Here is a 13815-nt window from a genome sequence, read left to right as displayed (position 1 = left end):
CAATACTTGCATGCTTTATTTAAAATGGAAATAGTCTAGGGTAGCCAGGTGTCTCACTGTAATGGGAGACTGCCTGACAACCTGTTCTTATGCCCACTGACACCTGAAGCACCAGTGGGAGGAAATGGAGAGAGAGAACTGGGATGGCTGCTGGCATTGCACTGGCACGCTGACATAACTTCCAGTAAAAACTGGAAGTGGGATCATAGACACTCCAGGATTTCCAAAAGCTCTATGGTTTTATCATAAGAGTTTTTGTTAATCCTAGAGCAACCCACGGTGTCACTTCTGGTTTTTCCCTAAAATGATGCTGGCACACCACCCCCTAATTGCTCCCAGGGTTTGCCAGCTTCAACCTGGCAATCCTGCAACAGACCGATCTCCTCTTTAGATGTAAATAAGTAGACATGTGAATCTCCTGGTCATGTCTTGCTTGACTATTAGTTGTTTTAGCATCTGGAGGATTGTGTAGTTTTATATTTCATTCTATCATCCTCTTCCCCAGCCCAACAGTGTTTTTTCTGGTCCCTCCGACAGGTCTGTGGGTTGGCTAACTGGGCATATGAGGTATCTGTGCTGGCCTATCCTAAGAATCTCTCATTTAGGGATGACATTTGTCCCCTCTGTTTTAACTCAAAACCTCAGTTTCAGAGTTGCTTCTTCCTTGCGTGAATTGAACCCGGAAGTCTTTATTTCTGTACCATTTTTGTTTCCTCTGGCTGATTTTTTTTTGCTTTTCAAACTGATGCAATTTTAAAAGTTATTTTTCATCACCTCTGTATAACTGTCATAGAAATGCCATAAAAGAAAGAACTGGGAGAACTAACAATGAAAATGGGTGAAATGAAAAGTCTTAGAACATGAAAACCAAAAGAACTGGAAAAGGGCATATTTGTACCCTCAATCAAGGCCAGGCAGAGGTATGAATTCCCACATGGCAAGTCCCATCATCGCTCGCTGCAATCCTCACACAGCTGAGCAACATTGACATTTACCTTGGGCTGTTTGGATTCCTCTAACAATTACTTAATTTACCATACTTAATCTGCCATAATCTTCAATCTGTAGTGTGGTCAGAACACTGGCAAAACCATTTTTAACCATAATCTTATAGTAAGTGGATGCCATTCTAGAGGAACAGGTTCTTTAAAAACAGGTTTACCGTGATTATCAGCCCTGAAACATTTTCAGGCCATAGATAAAAGTATTGCCATAGCAATGCTCTTTTTTCTTGACACAGATGGTGTTTGTGTGAGGTTTTCTGCATACACAGTATCCCTGAACTGAGTAACAAAAAACGCTGATGCCGTGAACACAATTCGCCTTTTGGAAGCCACAGGTGCATGAATGAAGGTGGCAAAAAATACCAAAGAATAAAGTTAGCAAGGGAGGCACTAAAGCAGACAAGTGTGTTAAGCATGCATCCTAATAACGAGTGTGCTTAATTTAAATACAATGCAAATTCAGAAGCATCTAATGTGAATACTAAACAGTCGCTAGGGTGCCGACCATGAGTACAATACACAGATGAATGCAAAAGATGGTCGCTTTGGCCATTATCCAGGAAACAGGGAAGATGAATCATGAACTGACCATGTGGTGCAAAGTTACAAGATGAGAAAGTTCCCACTTTGGATGCTCACCGGGTTGTTTGGTGGGAAAGCTCTTGGGAGAGTTAACCTGAGAAAGAAATCTCTGAAACATTAGCATGTTAACAGGGAACTGACCTGCCCAAACAGGAGCTTTTCTTTGAACATGATTGGCTTTTACTGGTGGTAGTAATTGGAAAATTAAATTGACCATGGTGTCATGTCCTACCCCACATCACAAACAAACAGTCTTAGGACCAAAAGATTATTGGCATCAGATGAAAGTTGAATTTTGTGGTGGATAGCTGAGTAAAAAGCTTCTCACTTAAAGAGTTGCACGTCTCATGTCCTAGCTAGCTGGTAATGCCAGGAAAAGCAACCTAATAAGGGAGCAATGAAGCAAGATAGCATTGGCAGTCCTGGAAAACAGAAGAACAAGTGAATAGGAAGATTGGTTTACTGGAACAAGGAACGGAAATGCAAGTCAAAGATGTGCTTCAAAAGCATTAGAATTTCTTGCTGTTGGTGCCAAGGGCTGGCATAACTGGTAAAAGTGAGGGATAGTCAATCAAGAGTCCATAGCTGGGGACTGGAAGAAAATATGATGCCGCAGGGCTAGGAGTTTCTTCAGAGCACAAACATGAAGGGATGTTTTCTGTATGGCTTGGGTAAGAGGGCCATATGCGTTGGTGGCTGCCCTCCTTGCAGCACCCGGGTTTTGAAGATATGCCACAGGGTAGACAAGATCTGGTCAAAGAGTAGCCTGTACAATCGGCAAGGCCCAGGTCTGGCTAGCTCTGCCTCTTGGCCAACAGAGGGGGCTCATGCACTGTCCAGTGCAAGGACGGAATAGAAAGCGAAATGAAAAGGGCGGTGAAGGCTGCCAGCTGACCTTTCTCAAACAGTTCACGGGTTTCCAGAGCAGCAGAGGTGTCAGCGGTGCAGAGCATTCGCCGCTTCCCAGTTGCTGCAGAAGGGAGGCAAAGGGGCACGTTAAAGGGGAGGCAAACTGCTCAGCCTGGGACGGCTGGGAATTTTGCAGCCCAGTCACTGTTTCTGAGTAGCTGCAGGGAGAACTGCAGACTGGGGGGGTTGGGGGTTGGGAGGACTCCCTCTCCCTTCTGCTGCTCCCTCTTTGGCACTCCTAAATCTTTTTCTTTGCCCCAGGGCTTTGGACCCAGGTTAACAGCTGCCGCTCAGCTGGGCGATCAAAACAGCCTTTCTGTTTGGCAGGCATCTTCAGCCAAGCCCTTGCCAGAAAAGAACATGAAGCACTAGGAGAGACTGGCTGCTTGGTCGGGGCGACCCATGAGCGTGCACACTTCCACCCCACCAGTGGGGCACCTTGCCCTTGCTTCGGTCACCCTGAAAGCATTGGTTGGTTGGTTGGTTGGTTTCCCTCCACTGTTTTTTTCCAACGAGCTTAGTGTGCCTACGTGTTTCTCAGGAGTGTGTCTTGTTATTGTTTGTTGTGGCTGGGTTTATTTAATCCAGGTGGAACTGCAGTTTATGTCACTACTTAGTAGCATATGCCACTGAACGGCAAAGAGGAATCGCCACTCCGGGGCATTGAGCAGTTCAGTTTGCAGGTGGGTATCCTGAATCGGCTCCCTGGTTCCATGCACAACTCCCTTGTTGAAACCACAAGAGGGAGTGTTTGTAAATGCTCTGGAACCTGCCTGGAAAGAGCCAGTCCATCCATGCTCTGTCTCAAAACCGAACCAAGCAAGAGAACTACCCTGTGCGGCGTCACATGCTTTGTGCATCTAACCTGAAAGAATCAGGCGTGCACGCACTCAGTAGGCTCCACAATGGTTCACACATGCCTCTTCTTTGCAAATGCTATGCAGCAGTGTGATTCACTTTGGATAGTCCCAATTTTTCTTCCTAACCATTTCTTCACCCATCCTAAATCCCACTCCCAGTCCTAATCTAGTGGTCATAGCTTCTATTGCCTTCTGTGCCTTAGAGAAACCATACTACTAGTAATAATAATATTTGATTTATATACCACCCTTCAGGACAACTTAATGCCCACTCAGAGCAGTTTACAAAGTATGTCATTATTATCCCCACAACAAAACACCCTTTGCAGTGGTTTGGGCTGAGAGAGCTCCGGAGAGCTGTGACTGATTCAAGGTCACGCAGCTGGCTTCAAGTGGAGGAGTGGGGAATCAAACCCAGCTCTCCAGATTAGAGTCCCACACTCTTAACCACTACACCAAACTGCCTCTCACACCTTTGTGTTTTGCAGTTAGGATTTCTGCTAATGTCAAAGTTTCTGCTAACCAGTCCCCATGTTTTTCAGACTGAATTGGTTTGGAAAGATGGAACCTAATAAACAATTTGGGGTCTGCATAGGTATGATAAGTTTTGGCATGACATGGAAGATATGTGATCAAAACCTTTTTTAAAAAGTGTTTTCCCCCCCTAAAAGCTGTGAAGGGATAAGAATGGGATAGGGGAAGTGATTATGGGGCAGGGGAAATTATCCCTTTCCACCCATTCCATTTCCCCATGTGCTGCCTCCCTAGTTTCAGGTGGATAGCCATGTTGGCCTGCAGTAGAAGAGCAAGATTCAAGTCCAGTAGTGCCTTAAAGACCAACAAGATTTTCAGGGTATTAGCGTTTGGGGGTCAGATCAACAAAGGGAGCATTGACTCTTGAAAGCTTATACCCTGAAAATTGTGTTGGTCTTATGGTGCTACTGGGCTCAAATCTTTCTCCCTCCTTTGTTTCACTTTCTGGACCCATTCATACTCCTCCTGAAGCTATTTTGAACAAAGCCATGGAATATCCTGCTTATGGATTGTCTGTGTCACATCCAGGGCTTTTTTTCAGCTGGAACATGGTGGAACGGCGTTCTGGCACCTCTTGAAAATGGTCACATGGCCAGTGGCTCCACCCCCTGATCTCCAGATAGAGAGGAGTCTAGATTGCCCTCTGTGCCGCTAAACCCTAAACTCCCCTCTGTCTGGAGATCAGGGGGGGGCGAGGCCATCGGCCATGTGACCATTTTCGCCGAGGGCGGTTTAAACTTCAAAAACTCCTCCCCTTGTTCCAGCTGACCCAAAGTGATGTCATTGTGCGGTCCTGAGTTCCACCACTGAGTTCCAACACCCCTTTTCCCAGAAAAAAGCCCTGGTCACATCTATTCCAACCCTCAGAGTGCCCCGTTGTTGGAATGTGTAAATTGTTTCATTCATTTGGCGCTCATGAATGTCCCCACAGGCAAGATCAGCATGCCTCACTTTAGGCATTGCAGTGAATGTTGGGAAGTTAGACTGCCGTTTCAGTTGCACATGCCACTTTGTGTTCCCTTCTGCTTAGAGACACCGTGATCGAACATTCCCCACCCACCCCCATCTGCAAAGGTTGATGATGCATTCTCAAAAAACCCCCATTTTTTAGCTTGCCCATGATGACTATCTTGCTCACTGGTGGTCTAAATGCAAAAGCCCTGATTTTTTTCTCCTGAAGTTTCCCTGCCTGGCTGCTTGAAGAAAGTTTTATTCACTACAGGGGGCCAGCTGAGCCAGTTCCATACGTGCTGCAAATGGAATTTGAAAATGCTTGAAGTGGTTCAGCCTCACTTCTCTAGCAGAACACCTTGCCATGGAGTGGAACATCCAGGTCTAAAGACTGGCATTAAGGCAGTGCTGTGGAGCCAGTTTGGTGTAGTGGTTAAGAGTGACAGTTCTCTAATCTGGAGAACCGGGTTTGATTCCCCATTCCTCCACTTGAAGTCAGCTGGGTGACCTTGGGTCAGTCACAGCTCTTCCAGAGCTCTCTCAACCCCACCCAGCTCACAGGGTGATTGTCATGAAGATAATAACAACACTTTGTAAACCACTCTGAGTGGGTGTTAAGTTTTCTTGAAGAGCAGTATATAAATCAAATGTTGTTGTTGTTGTTGTTGAAGGGGTTTCAGCCAGGGCAAAACTTTGCATTCCTACCATCTCAACCAGATCTCGTTGTATAGCTTTGCATCCCCTTATTATGGTGGCTTTTATAACTTGCTTCCAGAGCACAGGGCAGGCTAGATAATCCATTGGGTGTCTTTAATTCTGTAATGTATTTTCAGTGACGATTTGGGTGTTGGACTGAGTCAAGTTATTTTTATACTGCTGTTTTTAAAAATGTATACTGTACCCATTGCTATTTTAAATTGTGTAAAATTTTTAGAGTCTATTAACATAATCCGCCCTGAGCCTGCCACTGTGGGGAGGGTGGACTAGAAATTGAAAATAAAGAAAATAAAATAAAGAAAAAATGTCCCATTCCTATGAAGAAACAGTCCCTCAGGCACCACCTCACTCATTCTTTTTGTAAGGACATTAGTCTTTGAAGACGTTGGCCACGTTCCATGTCCAGGAATCACCTGTTATCTGCTCCATTCATTTGAGAGAGGAGTTGTGGTTTAGTGGTCCAACACACACTTTGCACTCCTGGGCCCTTGGAACATCATTACCCATTTGAGTTATATTATGACTTGATATAAGGCGGTACACCATACAGTAGGCAAGTGGTCTCACTGTGGATTGGTTTCTTGGCCCACGCAGTGGAAGAAGGTTTCCACTGCAATGCGGAACACATTGCCAAGGCTTCTCTTTTGGCCACTGTTCACTGCAGCAGAAGTCCCTGATGATATCCATTAACATGGCCCATTTGTTATCTTATTTTTTCCCGTCAGGCAGATTTTAGTTCAAGGGTATTAGATGCATGGTGTTGATTGCGATATAAATCCCACTCTTAGGTGAAACTCCAGAAAGGTTCTCTATACCAGAAACCCGCTTGAGTATTCACATCATCATCATCAACAACAACAACAACAACAGTCCTGCAGAGTTATCCAGAAGGCAGCAGCTGACATGTGCCATGCTGTTATGGGATAAGCTTATTGAATTCCCCTTTCCCACATTTCCTGGCAAATATGGAGTTATACGTTGATAATGAGCCAATTCACCCTATATGGAGCAGTTACGTTTTTCACAGAGACAGCAGTGTTTGCTGTACTTGGCCTGGAAGGTGTGAAGGAGAGATTCATGTCTCCCAATCTGCAGGAGCATTCAGTAGGCACCGTATTGGCAAGTCGCAATGGGCTCTGGAGTGCTTGCCACAAACCTTACTGCCACATGAAGTGAGATAACCAAAATGCCCACACAAATCAATCATCAGATGCCAATCTGTTCAAAGTCGAGGTGCCACAGTAACAGATTTGATTTCCAACTCAGGTATGGAGATTCTGCAACATATCCTGAATCCTTATATCTCTTTCAATCCAGCTTAATTTCTACTAAGGGGGAGGGGGTGCGACAGTGGCTGCATTCAGGAATTCTTCACAACCTAATGGGGTGGCAAGGTGCAAGACAGAGGGCCAAGCTACAAGTGACGAATGGCACTTGAACAGCAAGTGAACAGTCTCACGTGTATTCCTCCCTGTTCACTTGATCAAGTGATCAAGTGGAGCACAAGTGAACAGGGAGGAATACACGTGAGTCTGTTCACTTGCCATTCAAGTGCCATTTGTCACTTGTAGCTTGGCCCTCATTATGAAATTCCCATCTGGTTGAACAGCCATCCATCCACACATCCAGCTAAAAGCAACAGAGGAGAAAGATGGCATGTGTGTGTTCTTATGAGGATCTGGATAAGCATCCCATTGCAACCAGTGCAGATGCCACCCTCCTTTGGAAGGACATTCTAATGTGCATCTGATTTGCAGCTGTGCTTCCTAACACCTTGAATGCTTTGGAGATGCTGTGAATGTCTGTGGGTATTTGTGATCACAGAGTGGAAAGCTCCACCAAAAGAAAAGGACAGCATTCTCAAGTCTTTGTAGCATAGCAAAGCCACAACAGAGAGAATAATGATTTATACTGGAGTCTACTGCATTCCTAATGGTTTCTGGTGTGTGTGTGTGTGTGTGTGTGTGTGTGTGTGTGTGTGTGTGTGTGTGTGTGTGTGTGTGTGTGTGTGTGTGTGTGTGTGTGTGTGTGTGTGTGTGACATGCTGTCAAGTCACCTCTAACCTATGGCGATCCTATGAATGAGAGACCTCTAAAATTTCCTATCATTCACAGACTAGTTCCTGCAAACTGGAGGACATGTTTTTTTTGTTTTTCCAGCATTTGTGTTCTGTGTGTGTACGTGTATTAAACATCAGAAACAGTATTTGGAGGAGAAGAGAAGAGCTAAAAGATCTGGGAGTCCGTAGCACCTACCACAAAGAAACTTCAAATGTATTATGCAAAGCTATTTTTTAACAGCCGTTCCTATAATTCTGCTCCTGAGCTATTCCATCAGGGAATAGCTGTTTGGGACCAGTGATGTCCAAGCTGCAGTGTGTGTTTGGTAGAAAGCTGAATTGTATTTGCTTTGTTGGACAGAAGCGTCCGAGAGCCACATCGAGGGCTGCTTCCCCGGTAGGACCTTTTTGCGATGCCGATGGACTCCTTTCCCACAATGAGCCGCAAGCAGAACTGAAATGATGGTTCCATGCTATGCTTCATATAGTAGTGTATTCCGGGGGTGGGGGATAGAAGAGGTTGGCAAAATCCTACTGTTACATTAACTTGGAAGTACTGTTCAGCGATTCCTTGAATTAGCCCTTTATTATATTTCTTGTATATAATTATATTTCTTTTTCTGATTAGTCTCATAGCTACTTCTGCTTATCTGTGCTTCATGAATTACTTCCTTTGCACTCTTGCATAAGTCCAAAATAGCCAATCACTTCCCCCTGCTCTGTGATGAGGAGGCTTTGATGATGGTTTTTTATCCTTTCAGCAAAATGTGTTACTTTTTATTTTTTTATTTTTTCGAGGGGTGAACATCATTTCAGAACTGGACAAGTATATATTTAAAAATCAGTAATTAAAACCTTCTCTTCCCTAGAAACACCCTGACCTGGATAGTCCAGGTGAGCCTGATCTTGCCAGATCTCAGAAGCTAAGCAGGGTCAGCCTTGGTTAATAATTGGATGGGAGACCTCCAACGAAGACCTGGGTCGCAGAGCCAGGCAATGGCAAACCACCTCTGCTAGTCTCTTGCCATGAAAACCCCTGCTGGGTTGCCATAAGTCAACTCTGACTTGAGGGCACTCTCCACCACCACTTCCCCAGAATAAGCAATGGCAAAAGGATTTGTTCAGGAATGCTACACCACCCACCACAAAGCAAAAGAAATTAAGTGAAGAAGGAGGAAGAGTTTTAAACAACACAAAGAAGTATATGTAAGGGGGCAATAGCTTTGGGGAGGTCACTTTCACTACCACCCTAAACAGGTCTACTCAGAATCCTACTTATATCTGCACCATGGGGCTTACTTCCAGGAAAGTGTTCTTAGGATGACACTGTTTATTACTTTCTCCATGTGTGTACAGAGATCAGTTTCCCTGGAGGAATCCTTTGGAGGGTCGGCTCTATGACATTAAACCCCACTGGGACCCCTCCCCTCCCCAAACACCACTCCCCACAAGCTCCATCCCTCAACTTTCCAGGAATTTCCCAACTCAGAGTTGTTAACCCTAGATTCAGCAGTTACGTTTTAAAAGACAGAATAATGACACACACAAAAAGCAGTGGCATGTAACCAAATAAGAATAACATTGTGCGGATTTTCCGTAAAAGCTAAATGAATGAGTGATGTCTCTTCCAGACTAAATGGCCAGTGTGGAAGCAACCTATGAAAGTATGAATTATTAAATTGGATCTTTGTTAGCAACGAGGCTCTCTTAATTCCTCCCTGCCCCCCTGAACTACTAAGGGCATTCCAATGCCAAATTGTAGTGTCTGGTTTGTTACAATTGGGATCAATAAATAGCCCATCCAATTTAATAACACTTAGTGTTCACGTAGCAGTTTTAATCTCCAAAGTACTCAGTAAACGTTAAGTGGTTCTCTGTACACTCGTTGGACATAGCTGAATGGGTATTACTAAACCTATGCAAATAACTTTTAGAGAGAACTGAAAGAAGAATTTTGATAGTTGAAGAATAGAGCGTACCCATATCCGGTTATTCATGATGTTCTTATTGTGGAAATCAGAAACTCTCTTTCTTTTATAAAATGCACTGCAGCATCAGAGGACAAAAATCAAAATATAGGAGGAAAACATTTAACCTAATCAAAGATCATGAGTTAGATCCAGATTAAATTTCCTGCTAACGAAAGAGGAGCTATTATTTCTGTCAATTCCTGCATCCTCCAATTTGTCCATCGTGCGATTCTTTAGGGTCCCCTGATCTCTAGAAGCAGCATTTTGGAGAGGAGAGAAATCAGGGAAGCTCCATTCTGTTGACATAAATGCCTTCTATCAGTGGGAAATGTAGTCTGGATCCAACCCTGTATCCAATATTGTGAACCATGGTTATTTTCTCACGACTTAAACTCTTAATAATTGGTATAAAAGTGCTCAAATTTGCTCATTTAAACTTTATTATTAATACAACATAAAGTGTATGTAGAACGAAGGTTAAATGCCATTGTGGAGCTTCTCTTCATCATTTGGCCGGTTTGGTGTAGAGGTTAAGAGCAGCAGGTCTCTAATGTGGAGAGCCGGGTTTGATTCCCCACTCCTCCGCTTGAAGCCAGCTGGGTGACCTTGGGTCAGTCACAGCTTTCTCAGAGCTCTCTCAGCCCCACCCACCTCACAGAGTGATTGTTTGGGGGATAATAATAACATACTTTGTAAACCACTCTGAGTGGGCATTAAGTTGTCCTGAAGGACGGAATATAAATTGAACGTTGTTGTTGTTGTTATTCTGAAGCTTCAGGCAAAATATTATGTTCCAGCTGTTTCCTTCCTTTTCCATTCCATCAAATCCTTGTGGACCTTCTTCAAACACCATGACTTTTCCCATGGCACAAAGGCCTCTGCCTAAGCCCACAGCTCAGCAAAAAGGCACATCTTAGATAACAGACATTTGCCTATCCCACCTCCACCTAACATTTGCTGCTGGAGCATGACTTATTCACACACGTTTGAGCCCTGGTAACCCAAGAAGGTCTTTATGATTGCGCTAATAATGGATCATATTAAGGTTAAATTTGCTTCATGCCAAGTTGGGGGTATGTATTTTCTCTCTTGTATTTAATTTATTATTAGTTGTAAAGGTATTGCTAGTATATCTTCAAAACATTGATCATATGTTGCCGTCAGTCCACCTGGACCAGAGATTTGCCAGGCTTGATGCTACAATCATACAACAAATGCCCCCAGTATTAAACAGCAGGCTGTTTGGGGGCAGAGTTTAGGCAGAAGGATGGAAACATGGGGGTGCTGCCTGCGATCTGACCAATCCAAGATCCTCTCAGCCAGGAAGCCTTCCACCGCCCCCCTCCACTTCCATTTGCTAGCTCTCAAGCAAGTGGAAAGGTGAAGAGCAGCTTTCTAGAAGCTACTTTCAGTAGCTACCCAATGGATGGGACAGAAAAAGAAAGAGGCTTGAAGGAGTGTGAAATTGTCAAGCTGTGCTCCCTCATCTTGAACGTGTGCATGCATCCATGCGTGCATGAGGGACTGGTGTGCTTGGGAGGGAGCGGGAGGGCATCTTTTAGAGTTCTTTGACAGGATGAACAACCAATTGGGTAAAGGTGATCTAGTAGACATTATGTACTTATATATACTTAGATAGAAATTATATATGGTACTGACCTATAAGGCCCTGTGCGGACTGGGACCAGCATATCTGCAGGACTGTCTCTCCCCATATATTCCCCGGAGGACACTCTGATCAGGAGATAAACAGCTGTTGGTGGTCCCTGGCCCCTGCTTAGCCTCGATCTGGCTGCCACGTGGTGGAATGCTCTGTCTACTGAGACCAGGGCTCAGCAAGACCTACTATCCTTTCACCTGGCCTGTAAGACAGAGCTGTTCCACCAGGCACATGGCTGTGGTCTGGGCCTCCACTGGCCTGAAACAACAAGAGGTGTATAGAATCTAACCCTCCCTGCGAAGGCTATCCACCATCCTGTTTTAGTTTGTATAACTAGAAATATGTTTTTATTTTAATGATGTTTTAAAATGTTTTATGGATAGGGTTACCAGCCTCCAGGTAGTGGCTGGAGATCTCCCAGAATTACAAGTGGGCTCCAGGCCACAGAGATCAGTTCACCTGGAGAAAATGGCTACTTTTGAGGTGGACTCTATGGAATTATGCCATGCCAAAGTCCTTTCCCTCCCCAAACCCCACTTTCTCCAGGTTTCTCCAGGTTTCACCCCCCAGATCTCCAGGAATTTCCGAACTTGAAGCTGGCAAACCTATTCATGGAAATGGAATTTTATAATATTTTAATGGGTTGTGATCCGCCCTGAGCCCACTCGTGGGGAGGGCGGAATAGAAATGTGAAATAAATAAAAATAAAAAATACTTGAACTTTCAAAAAACTATTGACAGGGTCCTAAGTAAACTCAGTCATGCAATGAGAGAACAAATTTTCTTTTGGGATAAAAATTAGTTAAGCAGCAGAAAGCAGAATGTAGGGGTAAATGGACAGTTCTCTCAACGAAGGGAAATGAGCAGTGGGGTTCCCACAAGAATTCGTATTGGGACCGATGCTATTTAATTCATTCACAGATGACCAGAAATTGAGAGTGAGCAATGTTGGGACCAAGTTTACAGACAATGCCAAATTGTTCAAGATGGTAACAGCCAGAGGAGGAGAGGGACATCATCAGGGTGGAGTCCACCCTCTAAAGCTATCATTTTCTCCAGGGCAACTGATCTCTACTGCCTGGAGATCAGTTGTAACTCCAGGAAATTGCCTGGAGGTTGGTAACTCTACCAAAAAACAAGAATCCCACCCACCCACTCACACCCTAAAGGCTTTGTAAGTATTTGAGTCCCCAGGAAGAATAACTCTGTAAGGGATAGAAAGTCTAGCATTTGCTGACCATGGCCGTTTCTACATGGCTTACCTGATTCTGCAAAATAGCGAAATCTCGCACGAAATTTCGTGAGAAGATGCTGTTATCGCGTGAGAAGACGCAATAACAGCGTCTTCTAGTGAGATTTCGATATTTTGCAGAATAAGGTAAGCCGTGTGGAAATGGCCCAGGTGGCAAATTTTTAGGCTCTCATATTCTTCCACTAGGGATAAGCGGATGTTTCCTGTTTAATTGCTTTCTATAAAGCGAACCGTTTCAGTTCTTCATTTCTCTCTATTGGTTTTGTACACTTGTTTGGATATACATATTGTTGTTTTTATATACAATTTATAGGGACAAAATAAGTATTATATGGGTATTATTTATATAATATAGAGTGTTGATTTACTGATGCAAAAATGATATTAGAAAAAGTACGAATGTATTTTAGGGGAATAACAAGAAAAATGCAAATAACGCATCGCGCCTTCAATTCACATAAGGGAGAACCAAAATCAGAACAGGAATTTTGAGCTGAATCAGCAGTCATAAGAAATTCAAAATAATTCCTATCTTCCACAGTTGTGTCAATGCTTTGTATCGAGACTTACGTTGGTCGACCGATTCTGCTGTCTTAAAAGAGGGTGCATTGGTAGACTGCTGCCTAGAACCTCCCATCATCCCCTCCCATCCATTTGACTCCGGTTTTATTTTATCAGCCCACTTTTTTTTTTTTATTATTCAGTGTCCTTTCAGAGGATCCCAAGTTTGGTCCTTAGTAGTAAGAGAGGTCTCTTTGTGCCTTAGGCTCCAGCTGCTGCAGAGTAGATCATAAGGATATAAATGGACTGGTGGCCCTATGGTCTGATTCTGCATATGTCAGTTTCTTATGTTCAGGCATAAAAGATCATCTAAAAGTGAAACAAAGGCCACCAGTAATAGTGCAATTCATAACCATCATTCTGGTTCCGAATGGGAACCATGTTGGTAAAAGACAAAGCCTTGAAGAAACCATAAGTACAAATTAAATTATTTGCTCTTTCCTCAGTGATTTTAATGGATACCGGTTGTATTATGAAAATGTGGGGTGTGCTTATTGAATTTCCATATTGGCTGGCTTGGATGCTTCTCTACTCCCCTCCCCCTGCCCATTTTCTCTTTCATCTCCCATTCAAGGAATACCTGATCCCAAGCAGCCAAGCCGTGCCATTTCTCTTTGGCTGAGAGTTCGAGGGGGTTCGGTGTAGGCTTCCCATCTCTGGATATATGCGTGTGCTCTTTTTGGTTTCTTCAGGTTGACCCTGGCCCCAAAAACTTAACAACCCACCTTTACCAGCATCTTACATAGAATGAAAAAG

At 43.9% G+C, this 13815-nt stretch overlaps 1 protein-coding gene across 1 annotated transcript in view; it reads left to right on the top strand.

Annotated features, from left to right (window-relative positions):
- The window catches only part of ASTN2 (astrotactin 2), an 804644-nt gene that overhangs the window by 686004 nt on the left and 104825 nt on the right, over window positions 1–13815 (top strand). The window lies entirely within an intron of this gene.

Source organism: Eublepharis macularius, chromosome 14 (assembly GCF_028583425.1).
Source record: "Eublepharis macularius isolate TG4126 chromosome 14, MPM_Emac_v1.0, whole genome shotgun sequence".
Lineage (NCBI taxonomy): Eukaryota > Metazoa > Chordata > Lepidosauria > Squamata > Eublepharidae > Eublepharis > Eublepharis macularius.
Note: the sequence above shows the minus strand (reverse complement) of the source record. Positions and strands in the feature narration are given on the sequence as shown.